Genomic DNA, 12,307 nt, shown 5'->3' with positions numbered 1-12,307 from the left:
AACCATTAGGCCAGAGTACGATTCTAAGACCTTAGCTATTAGGCCAGAGTAAGAGTTAAGACCTTAACCATTAGGCCAGAGTACGAGTCTAAGACCTTAGCTATTCGGCCAGAGTAAGAGTTAAGACCTTAGCTATTAGCCCAGAGTAAGAGTTAAGACCTTAACCAGTAGGCCAGAGTAAGAGTTAAGACCTTAACCAGTAGGCCAGAGTAAGAGTTAAGACCTTAACCATTAGGCCAGAGTACGAGTCTAAGACCTTAGGTATTAGGCCAGAGTAAGAGTTAAGACCTTAGCTATTAGGCCAGAGTAAGAGTGAAGACCTTAACCATTAGGCCAGAGTATGAGTCTAAGATCTTTGCTATTAGGCCAGAGTAAGATTTAAGACCTTAGCTATTAGGCCAGAGTAAGAGTTAAGACCTTAACCAGTAGGCCAGAGTAAGAGTTAAGACCTTAACCATTAGGCCAGAGTACGAGTCTAAGACCTTAGCTATTAGGCCAGAGTAAGAGTTAAGACCTTAACCATTAGGCCAGAGTACGAGTCTAAGACCTTAGCTATTAGGCCAGAGTAAGAGTTAAGACCTTAGCTATTAGGCCAGAGTAAGAGTTAGGACCTTAACCATTAGGCCAGAGTACGAGTCTAACACCTTAGCTATTAGGCCAGGGTAAGAGTTAAGACCTTAACCAGTAGGCCAGAGTAATAGTTAAGACCTTAGCTATTAGGCCAGAGTAAGAGTTAAGACCTTAACCAGTAGGCCAGAGTAAAAGTTAAGACCTTGACCAGTAGGCCAGAGTACGAGTCTAAGACCTTAGCTATTAGGCCAGAGTACGAGTCTAAGACCTTAGCTATTAGGCCAGAGTAAGAGTTAAGACCTTAGCTATTAGGCCAGTATAAGAGTTAAGACCTTAACCATTAGGCCAGAGTATGAGTCTAAGACCTTAGCTATTCGGCCAGAGTAAGAGTTAAGACCTTAGCTATTAGGCCAGAGTAAGAGTTAAGACCTTAGCTATTAGGCCAGAGTAAGAGTTAAGACCTTAACCAGTAGGCCAGAGTAAGAGTTAAGACCTTAACAAGTAGGCCAGAGTAAGAGTTACGACCTTAACCTGTAGGCCATAGTACGGGTCTAAGACCTTAGCTATTAGGCCAGAATAAGAGTTAAGACCTTAGCTATTAGGCCAGAGTAAGAGTTAAGACCTTAACCAGTAGGCCAGAGTATGAGTCTGAGACCTTAGCTATTAAGCCAGAGTAAGAGTTAAGACCTTAACCCGTAGGCCATAGTACGAGTCCAAGACCTTAGCTATTAGGCCAGAGTAAGTGTTAAGACCTTAGCTATTAGGCCAGAGTAAGAGTTAAGAACTTAAACATTAGGCCAGAGTACGAGTTTAAGACCTTAGCTATTAGGCCAGAGTAAGTGTTAAGACCTTAGCTATTAGGCCAGAGTAAGAGTTAAGACCTTAACCTGTAGGCCAGAATACGAGTCTAAGACCTTAGCTATTAGGCCAGAGTAAGATTTAAGACCTTACCCATTAAGCCAGAGTACGAGTCTAAGACCTTAGCTATTAGGCCAGAGTAAGAGTTAAGGCCTTAGCTATTAGGCCAGAGTAAGAGTTAAGACCTTAACCATTAGGCCAGAGTACGGGTCTAAGACCTTAGCTATTAGGCCAGAGTAAGAGTTAAGACCTTAACCAGTAGGCCAGAGTAAGAGTTAAGACCTTAACCATTAGTCCAGAGTACGAGTCTAAGACCTTAGTTATTAGGCCAGAGTAAGATTTAAGACCTTAGCTATTAGGCCAGAGTACGAGTCTAAGACCTTAGCTATTAGGCCAGAGTAAGAGATAAGACCTTAACCAGTAGGCCATAGTAAGAGTTAAGACCTTAACCAGTAGGCCAGAGAAAGAGTTAAGACCTTGACCAGTAGGCCAGAGTATGAGTCTAAGACCTTAGCTATTAGGCCAGTGTACGAGTCTAAGACCTTAGCGATTAGGCCAGAGTAAGAGTTAAGACCTTAACCAGTAGGCCAGAGTACGAGTCTAAGACCTTAGCTATTAGGCCAGTGTACGAGTCTAAGACCTTAGCGATTAGGCCAGAGTAAGAGTTAAGACCTTAACCAGTAGGCTAGAGTACGAGTCTAAGAAATTAACTATTAGGCCAGAGTACGAGTCTAAGACCTTAGCTATTAGGCCAGAGTAAGAGTTAAGACCTTAACCAGTAGGCTAGAGTACAAGTCTAAGACCTTAGCTATTAGGCCAGAGTACGAGTCTAAGACCTTAACCATTAGGCCAGAGTACGAGTCTAAGACCTTAGCTATTAGGCCAGAGTAAGAGTTAAAACCTTAACCATTAGGCCAGAGTACGAGTCTAAGACCTTAGCTATTCGGCCAGAGTAAGAGTTAAGACCTTAGCTATTAGCCCAGAGTAAGTGTTAAGACCTTAGCTATTAGGCCAGAGTAAGAGTTAAGACCTTAACCAGTAGGCCAGAGTAAGAGTTAAGACCTTAACCAGTAGGCCAGAGTAAGAGTTAAGACCTTAACCATTAGGCCAGAGTACGAGTCTAAGACCTTAGCTATTAGGCCAGAGTAAGAGTTAAGACCTTAATCAGTAGGCCAGAGTAAGAGTTAAGCCCTTAACCATTAGGCCAGAGTACGAGTCTAAGGCCTTAGCTATTAGGCCAGAGTAAGAGTTAAGACCTTAGCTATTAGGCCAGAGTAAGAGTTAAGACCTTAACCATTAGGCCAGAGTATGAGTCTAAGACCTTAGCTATTAGGCCAGAGTAAGAGTTAAGACCTTAACAAGTAGGCCAGAGTAAGAGTTAAGACCTTAACCATTAGGCCAGAGTACGAGTCTAAGACCTTAGCTATTAGGCCAGAGTAAGGGTTAAGACCTTAGCTATTAGGCCAGTGTAAGAGTTGAGACCTTAGCCATTAGGCCAGAGTACGAGACTAAGACCTTTGCTATTAGGCCAGAGTAAAAGTTAAGACCTTAGCTATTAGGCCAGAGTAAGAGTTATGACCTTAACAGGTAGGCCAGAGTAAGAGTTAAGACCTTAAGCATTAGGCCAGAGTACGAGTCTAAGATCTTAGCTATTAGGCAAGAGTAAGAGTTAAGACCTTAACCAGTAGGCCAGAGTAAGAGTTAAGACCTTAACCATTAGGCCAGAGTACGAGTCTAAGACCTTAGCTATTAGACCAGAGTAAGAGTTAAGAACTTAGCTATTAGGCCAGAGTAAAAGTTAAGACCTTAGCTATCAGGCCAGAGTAAGAGTTAAGACCTTAAACATTAGGCCAGAGTACAAGTTTAAGACCTTAGCTATTAGGCCAGAGTAAGAGTTAAGACCTTAGCTATTAGGCCAGAGTAAGAGTTGAGACCTTAACCTGTAGGCCTGAGTACAAGTCTAAGACCTTAGCTATTAGGCCAGAATAAGATTTAAGACCTTACCCATTAGGCCAGAGTATGAGTCTAAGACCTTAGCTATTAGGCCAGAGTAAAAGTTAAGACCTTAGCTATTAGGCCAGAGTAAGAGTTAAGACCTTAGTTTTTAGGCCAGAGTAAGAGTTCAGACCTTAACCAATAGGCCAGAGTAAGAGTTAAGACCTTAACCATTAGGCCAGAGTTCGAGTCTAAGACCTTAGCTATTAGGCCAGAGTAAGAGTTATGACCTTAACCGGTAGACCATAGTAAGAGTTAAGACCTCAACCAGTAGGCCAGAGTAAGAGTTAAGACCTTAACCTGTAGGCCATAGTACGAGTCTAAGACCTTAGCTATTAGGCCAGAGTAAGAGTTAAGACCTTAAACATTAGGCCAGAGTACGAGTCTAAGACCTTAGCTATTAGGCCAGAGTGAGAGTTAAGACCATAACCAGTAGGCCAGACTAAGAGTTAAGACCTTAACCAGTAGGCCAGAGTATGAGTCTAAGACCTTAGCTATTAGGCCAGAGTACGAGTCTAAGACCTTAGCTATTAGGCCAGAGTAAGAGTTAAGACCTTAACCAGTAGGCCAGAGTAAGAGTTAAGACCTTAACCATTAGGCTATAGTACAAGTCTAAGACCGTAGCTATTAGGCCAGAGTAAGAGTTAAGACCTTAGCTATTAGGCCAGAGTAAGAGTTAAGACCTTAACCATTAGGCCATAGTATGAGTCTAAGACCTTAGCTATTAGGCCAGAGTAAGAGTTAAGACCTTAGCTATTAGGCCAGAGTAAGAGTTAAGACCTTAACCAGTAGGCCAGAGTACGAGTCTAAGACCTTAGCTATTAGGCCAGAGTAAGAGTTAAGACCTTAACCCGTAGGCCATAGTACGAGTCCAAGACCTTAGCTATTAGGCCAGAGTAAGTGTTAAGACCTTAGCTATTAGGCAAGAGTAAGAGTTAAGAACTTAAACATTAGGCCAGAGTACGAGTTTAAGACCTTAGCTATTAGGCCAGAGTAAGAGTTAAGACCTTAGCTATTAGGCCAGAGTAAGAGTTAAGACCTTAACCTGTAGGCCAGAATACGAGTCTAAGACCTTAGCTATTAGGCCAGAGTAAGATTTAAGACCTTACCCATTAGGCCAGAGTACGAGTCTAAAACCTTAGCTATTAGGCCAGAGTAAGAGTTAAGACCTTAGCTATTAGGCCAGAGTAAGAGTTAAGACCTTAGGTATTAGGCCAGAGTAAGAGTTAAGACCTTAACCAATAGGCCAGAGTAAGAGTTAAGACCTTAACCATTAGGCCAGAGTACGGGTCTAAGAGCTTAGCTATTAGGCCAGAGTAAGAGTTAAGACCTTAACCAGTAGGCCAGAGTAAGAGTTAAGACCTTAACCATTAGGCCAGAGTACGAGTCTAAGACCTTAGTTATTAGGTCAGAGTAAGAGTTAAGACCTTAGCTATTAGGCCAGAGTATGAGTCTAAGACCTTACCTATTAGGCCAGAGTAAGAGTTAAGACCTTAACCAATAGGCCAGAGTAAGAGTTAAGACCTTAACCAGTAGGCCAGAGTAAGAGTTAAGACCTTGACCAGTAGGCCAGAGTACGAGTCTAAGACCTTAGCTATTAGGCCAGTGTACGAGTCTAAGACCTTAGCTATTAGGCCAGAGTAAGAGTTAAGACCGTAACCAGTAGGCTAGAGTACGAGTGTGAGAAGTTGGCCTGGCATATGCTGTTCCTAGTTATAGGGACACCTTGCACCAGTCCAATTCGACTCGTATTGATGATAGGTTTAAGACAACCTTTAAAGAAAGCTATCCTAGTGGTAGCTGTGGAGAGCAGCCTTCAGGCTAAGTCTTGAAGGAGTGTTAAGCTTATTGTTTTACCATAATAACCTCTTGAATAACCAAATGAAAGAGTAGCCCACACAGGTATATATATAAAATATATGTATTTATTCTAGACAGAATCCCACAGTCACTTTATGTGGCTAGTGGCAAAGTTACGTTTCAAACAAGCATTTATAAACACAATAAATAGCACAGAAATCAATGGGCCCCAGGGGGGGACCAAACCATATACTAAAATAGTGGTATAAGAACCACGACAATTCTACAGGCAATGCCTAGGGCATTCAGGATCGCTTGCCCCTTTGGAATCCACCCACAGTTAAGAGGAAGGGGACCCACGGGAGACGCGTGCAGTGCAAAGAGCTGCTATCGGGATCGCTATGTTAGCCTATGGAGAATGTCGCGGTTGAATATTCACAGTTAAAGGACACTTCTAGCAACAGTACAAAGCTAAGACTTGAGACTTAAGGCTTTGGGGAGCCCACCACCACTGGAGTACCGAAGTACCACTGTTACCTGCCCCAGGGAAGCCGGGTGCATAGGTCGATTCTGGTGTCGGGTCGCGGGCTGATTTCCTATGGGAAAGTAGTCCAAACTGCTGCTAGCTGCGAGTGTCGCTGAAGTCGTGAAGATTGAAGTTGAAGAGAAGATAAAGATGAACCTGAAAGCAGAGGGGACAGAGTCTGGGTCACAGCAAGTGACCAGGGAGCTCACGGCAAGGAGCTCGTGGAAGTCGGGAGCTTCAGGTGTAGGAAGTACAGCTGGGCTCTGCAGTCACGGGCTCCGGGAGGCTTCAAGGAAGGCCAGCTTCTGGAGGGCGACTGTCCCACGTTGGCTGAGGGTCGCTGCGGTGTTAGTGTCCCAATTGGATCCACTAGGCCTTGGCAACCGCAACCCACGCAAAATAAACAAAGCAGCTGCTGGTGCAGACCAGCGAGGTCTGAGGGTGCTCTCCTTTGCAGGGAGCGTAGAGCAGGCCTGGAGCAACCAGGGGAACTCTTAGAAGCAAAGATTGTCCTCCGTCAGGGCCCACAAGTCGAGGGACAAGGGACCGCGGAAGGCAGCAAAATGAAGTGCGTAAAAGGGCTCCCACGGGCCACCGGAGCGGGCCAGGGAGCTGAGGGTCGGCACAAATGCTGCTGGATGGTTGGCTCAGAAGTGGGCCAAAGCACAACTTCCCCACTGGTCGGGGTCGTGTGCTGGACAAGAAGTGGCCGGTGTCTCGGGGTATGCAGGGATCTCGACACCCACGTGGTCCAGGGTGCTCAGACTTGCTGGGCACACTCACAGGATGCTGGGATGCACTGGAGACCCACCTCGAGGTTGCTGGAAGGCGTCGAAGGTCGTGAGAGCAACGAAGTTCCAACCGGGTATCTTGTAGTCTTTTAGGTGCCTGCCAAGCAGGGGGATAACTCCTTTATCCCAAGGGAGATTTCTTCGGTCAGCTGGGCAGCAGCTCGTTGAAGGTCAGTTCTGTGAAGTTCTGGACGAATCTAAGGCTCTAGGGCAAAGTTATTCCCATATATCCCCAAGATTAGGGGATGGTCCCAAAGCGAGCCTACCAATCAGAGTAGAGGCGGGAAAGGGTGGCTACACCCACTCCCTTTTGTGTGTTTCCCGCCTGGGCGAGGGGCAGGATGCCCCTGAACCGGTTCCAGGCGGTGTATGCAGAGTTGGGGCTCTGCAGCTGCCTACGTGCAACTCTGAATGGACATTTGGTGCACCCACCCTGTTCCAATCCACATTATCCTGTCTGGGGAGGTGCTGGCACCTCCCTGCCACAGGAGCCCTATTGTCCAGCTGGAGAGGCTGGGATTTTCCCCAGCAACAGCCAGCCAGAGTCGTGTAGGTGGCGAACAGTAGCCATTTTGTGGTACACGTGCACTTTTAAATTGGTGTCTAAAATATACCGCTTTTCCCATATCACCCTCCTAGCAAGGGGGAATCGTGCCCCCATGCCCATGGCTGGACTGGGGGTATGATTCCTTCATGTTTGACACCAAACACGATATGGTTCTGTGTAGCCAGTCCAAAGTTACAGCGATGACGCAATAACTTATAATGCGGTAGAGTATATGGTATGGCTACACTACAAACAACCCAGTAACGGTGTTACGAAGGTTGCAGAGAGGTCCTACTCATGTAGGGGTCCCCCCTCACACATACCTCAGCACCCAGCCCTGTAGGATTACCAGGGCCTGCCATAGGGGTGACCTATGAGAGTATATGTGTTGTAATGGTATGGGACATAGGGTACCTACGTCCCTGTAAGGGGTGCTAGCACCACCTTACCCAGGCTACAGTAGTGGCCTGGTGGTGTCAGTTTGGGTGGCTGTCCCAGGGTGGCACAATAAGTGCTGCAGCCCTGGTAGGCCTACTGGGGGACCCATGCCCTGGGTACCTAGGGTACCATCTACAAGGGACTGGAAGGGCATGCCCAGCATCCAATTATGTTTGTACCTAGAGTACTCACAACAGTTTTAGGGAGAAAGCAGATAGGCTGGGGTCCTGGATAGCAGGATCCCAGCCAGACTAGTCAAAAACCACTTAAATACCAGGCAAAAAGTTGGGGGCAACCATTAGTCAGATTCCACTCTCCTACATAACCCCCCCCCAAACGAAAGGAGATAAGGCTAACCTTGTCCAGATAAGCCTTTATTTCCTGAGTGGCCATATAAGGAAGAACCTGTACTAACATGGTTGCTCCCTGTGTCATGGTCCACTTGGGAAATCCTACCCCAAGGGGTTCTAGAGTTTCTCCAAAGTCTAGGGAAATTACCTGTATTGGTTTTTGGGTCAGAGGTGGGCTGGTGGGGTGTCTGAGTCTGGAAGTGAGACCCTACTTGGGTTGGTCTCAGCCTCCTCAGATCACTGGCCACTATGGAAGCCTTTCTGCCCATGACGGTGTCATATCTGGCCCTAAGGGTCAACCTCTGGCTGCCTACAGCTGGGGGTTGGATCCCTTTGGCTGGAATAGTGGAGGGCACTGGAAGGTTTGGGGCAGCTAGGCCCCAGGTTTCCCTGTGCTCAACAACATCCATTTGAGGGGTGCCTATACCTAGGGGTAAGGGGGATCCCTCAGTTTGTAGAGGAATATTCACCTGGCTGAAACTACTCTGCTGGGTGTCCCTAATCTGTTGATGAGGGGGTTCCTCTGGACAGGGGCCCAATAAGGGTCCACTGGCCTCCCTGACCTCTGCAGCCCTGGGCCGACTGAGGCAGGGTAGAGAGGGGCAGGATACCTGCTCCAGACTGGGTACCACCTTGGAAGGATCCCCTGCCATCAGAGAGGTGGGCAGGCCAAGCCTGTCCACTTCTGGGGCAGTTACTTCACAAGGGGCAGGGTCAGTTCCCTGAGAAACTTGCCCTTTACCTGTAGTCTGGTGGGGGGAAGACTGCTCTTCCTCCCCTATGCTCTCTGTTTGTGTAGAGTGATCCATAGTTTCAGGCTTCACTCTTTCTATTTTCTCCTGGGGTGGAGGTGAGGCCCTCAGGGTCTCATCCACTCTCTCAGGAATTCCTACCATTTTCAAATGGGCCTTGTGGTCAACCTCAGCCCAGGCTGAGATTTCTAGATCATTTCCCAGTAAACAATCTACAGGCAAGTTTGGGGACACTGCCACTCTCTTGGGGCCAGTGACTCCTCCCCAGCTGAGATTTATCACTGCCATGGGATGATCTTTCTTGACTCCATCAATGTTGGTCACCTGATAGCTAAACCCAGGTGAAAGCTGATCTAGGGGCACTAGCCTCTTGGTCACCATGGTGACAGTGGCCCCTGTGTCCTTATAGGCCACAGCCTTCTGACCATTGATTATTGGTTCTTGTCTGTACCTGCCCAGAATACTGGGGCTCATGGTAAAGTTGGCAAACCCCATGCCACCATCACAGACCATAGTTGCTAATGCAGGGGACCTGGCTAGGCCAGAATCCACGGGTGTCCCCAAAGAGAACCCAACTAAGTTTTTGGGTGCACTCCCACCACCTGGGGGATTACTACTAGTAGTAACAGGAGGTGTTGGAGCTGGTTTTGGAGGAACATTTTCTTTATTGCCATTTTTAGGACAGCTGGAGTCAGTTTTCCAGTGGCCAGGTTTCTTACAGACATGGCAATAGGGTTTCTTGATATTAGAGGAAGGATTTTGGGACCCACCCCCAGCACTGGTTTGTTGGGGCCCTTCAGATGACTTTTCTTGTTTATCATCCCCACCTTTCTCTTTGGGCTTAGTGGAATCCTTCTTCTGGTCACCAACTTGGTTCTTAGGCCTGATCCTGGTTCTGACCCATTTGTCTGCCTTCTTTCCCAATTCTTGGGGAGAGGTCAGATCAGAGTCCACCAGGTGCTGGTGTAAAAGTTGGTTCTGACAATTATTAAGAATCTGCTCCCTCATAATGAGATTATACAATCCTTGATAATCATTAACTTTACTGCCATTTAACCAACCTTCCAGTGCCTTGGTTGCACAATCCACAAAGTCTACCCAATCTTGATTTTGTGCTTTCTGGGTGTCTCTGAACTTAAGTCTGTATTGATCAGTGGTTAAGCCAAACCCATCTATTAAAGCAGCTTTCAAGATATAATAATCATCAGCATCCTCTTCTCTTACAGAGAGGAGCTTGTCTCTCCCTTTATCTGAAAAGGAGAGCCACAGGATTGCTGCCCACTGCTCTACAGGGACCCTCTGTACTCTACAGGCCCTTTCAAGAGCAGATATCCATTTGTGAATATCATCCCCATTCAGATAGGGGGGCACAATCTTGTGGAGGTTCCTATTGTCAGGGACTCTCTCTCTAACTCTAGGGGTTTCATCACTGCCACCAGGGATCTCTAGACCCCATTTCTTTGAAGCTTTCTGAAGCTCCAGGGTTTCCCTGTCCAATGCTAACTGTTCTCTTTTAAGCTGAAGCTTAGCCTGCTCAAATTTGATCAGTCTGCATTTCCTCTCATGAGAGGTTTCTCTTCTCTGAGAAGAGGCAGAGGACCCTTTGGATCCCCTAGAATGGTTGGATCCCACTGAGGGGGATCTGTTCCTTCTGGGGTCCACCACTCTCCTTTTAAGGGTGGAAGGAGTGCCTCTTGGGCCATCACTTCCATGCTGTGAGTGGTTTGTGTCTTCCAGGTCAGGATTTTCATCCTCTTCCTGTTCCTCTTCAGATTCCACTCTGGAAGTGTCCTCTTCTGAGGGATGCCCACCCACTCTGTCCGTCCCTCTGGATCCTATGGACTCCATAAAGTCTGCTATGAGAAGGATCTCTTTGAGACGTTTTGTGTTGGCACCTCTTTCTGTCTTCAGTTTCCTAAGGGTGCACATTTCCCTGAGCTCAGCAAAGGTGAAATTATCATACTTATCTACTGGGACCCTCTGGGGTCCTTCCATAGCCTTAGTGCCACTTGAAGACATGTTTAGTGTAGTGATGTATCTACCTACACTAAGTGTGGCCTACTGAACCCTCTCTTGAGTTGTTGTCAAGGTGTGCTAAACCCTCTACACACAACTCTAAGTTCAGTAGAACTTATTGTATTCTAGCTTGAATTTATATGTACCTTTGGTACCAAGTGGCTTTCACTTTAGAAATTCAATTTGTTATCTGGTAAAACAATGGCAAGCTTGAATCCAACCGCTGCACACCAATGTGAGAAGTTGGCCTGGCATATGCTGTTCCTAGTTATAGGGACACCTTGCACCAGTCCAATTCGACTCGTATTGATGATAGGTTTAAGACAACCTTTAAAGAAAGCTATCCTAGTGGTAGCTGTGGAGAGCAGCCTTCAGGCTAAGTCTTGAAGGAGTGTTAAGCTTATTGTTTTACCATAATAACCTCTTGAATAACCAAATGAAAGAGTAGCCCACACAGGTATATATATAAAATATATGTATTTATTCTAGACAGAATCCCACAGTCACTTTATGTGGCTAGTGGCAAAGTTACGTTTCAAACAAGCATTTATAAACACAATAAATAGCACAGAAATCAATGGGCCCCAGGGGGGGACCAAACCATATACTAAAATAGTGGTATAAGAACCACGACAATTCTACAGGCAATGCCTAGGGCATTCAGGATCGCTTGCCCCTTCGGAATCCACCCACAGTTAAGAGGAAGGGGACCCACGGGAGACGCGTGCAGTGCAAAGAGCTGCTATCGGGATCGCTATGTTAGCCTATGGAGAATGTCGCGGTTGAATATTCACAGTTAAAGGACACTTCTAGCAACAGTACAAAGCTAAGACTTGAGACTTAAGGCTTTGGGGAGCCCACCACCACTGGAGTACCGAAGTACCACTGTTACCTGCCCCAGGGAAGCCGGGTGCATAGGTCGATTCTGGTGTCGGGTCGCGAGCTGATTTCCTATGGGAAAGTAGTCCAAACTGCTGCTAGCTGCGAGTGTCGCTGAAGTCGTGAAGATTGAAGTTGAAGAGAAGATAAAGATGAACCTGAAAGCAGAGGGGACAGAGTCTGGGTCACAGCAAGTGACCAGGGAGCTCACGGCAAGGAGCTCGTGGAAGTCGGGTGCTTCAGGTGTAGGAAGTACAGCTGGGCTCTGCAGTCACGGGCTCCGGGAGGCTTCAAGGAAGGCCAGCTTCTGGAGGGCGACTGTCCCACGTTGGCTGAGGGTCGCTGCGGTGTTAGTGTCCCTATTGGATCCACTAAGCCTTGGCAACCGCAACCCACGCAAAATAAACAAAGCAGCTGCTGGTGCAGACCCACGAGGTCTGAGGGTGCTCTCCTTTGCAGGGAGCGTAGAGCAGGCCTGGAGCAACCAGGGGAACTCTTAGAAGCAAAGATTGTCCTCCGTCAGGGCCCACAAGTCGAGGGACAAGGGACCGCGGAAGGCAGCAAAATGGAGTGCGTAAAAGGGCTCCCACGGGCCACCGGAGCGGGCCAGGGAGCTGAGGGTCGGCACAAATGCTGCTGGATGGTTGGCTCAGAAGTGGGCCAAAGCACAACTTCCCCACTGGTCGGGGTCGTGTGCTGGACAAGAAGTGGCCGGTGTCTCGGGGTATGCGGGGATCTCGACACCCACGTGGTCCAGGGTGCTCAGACTTGCTGGGCACACTCAC

Source organism: Triturus cristatus, chromosome 6, assembly GCF_964204655.1.
Source record: "Triturus cristatus chromosome 6, aTriCri1.1, whole genome shotgun sequence".
Classification (NCBI taxonomy): Eukaryota; Metazoa; Chordata; class Amphibia; order Caudata; family Salamandridae; genus Triturus; species Triturus cristatus.
Note: the sequence above shows the minus strand (reverse complement) of the source record.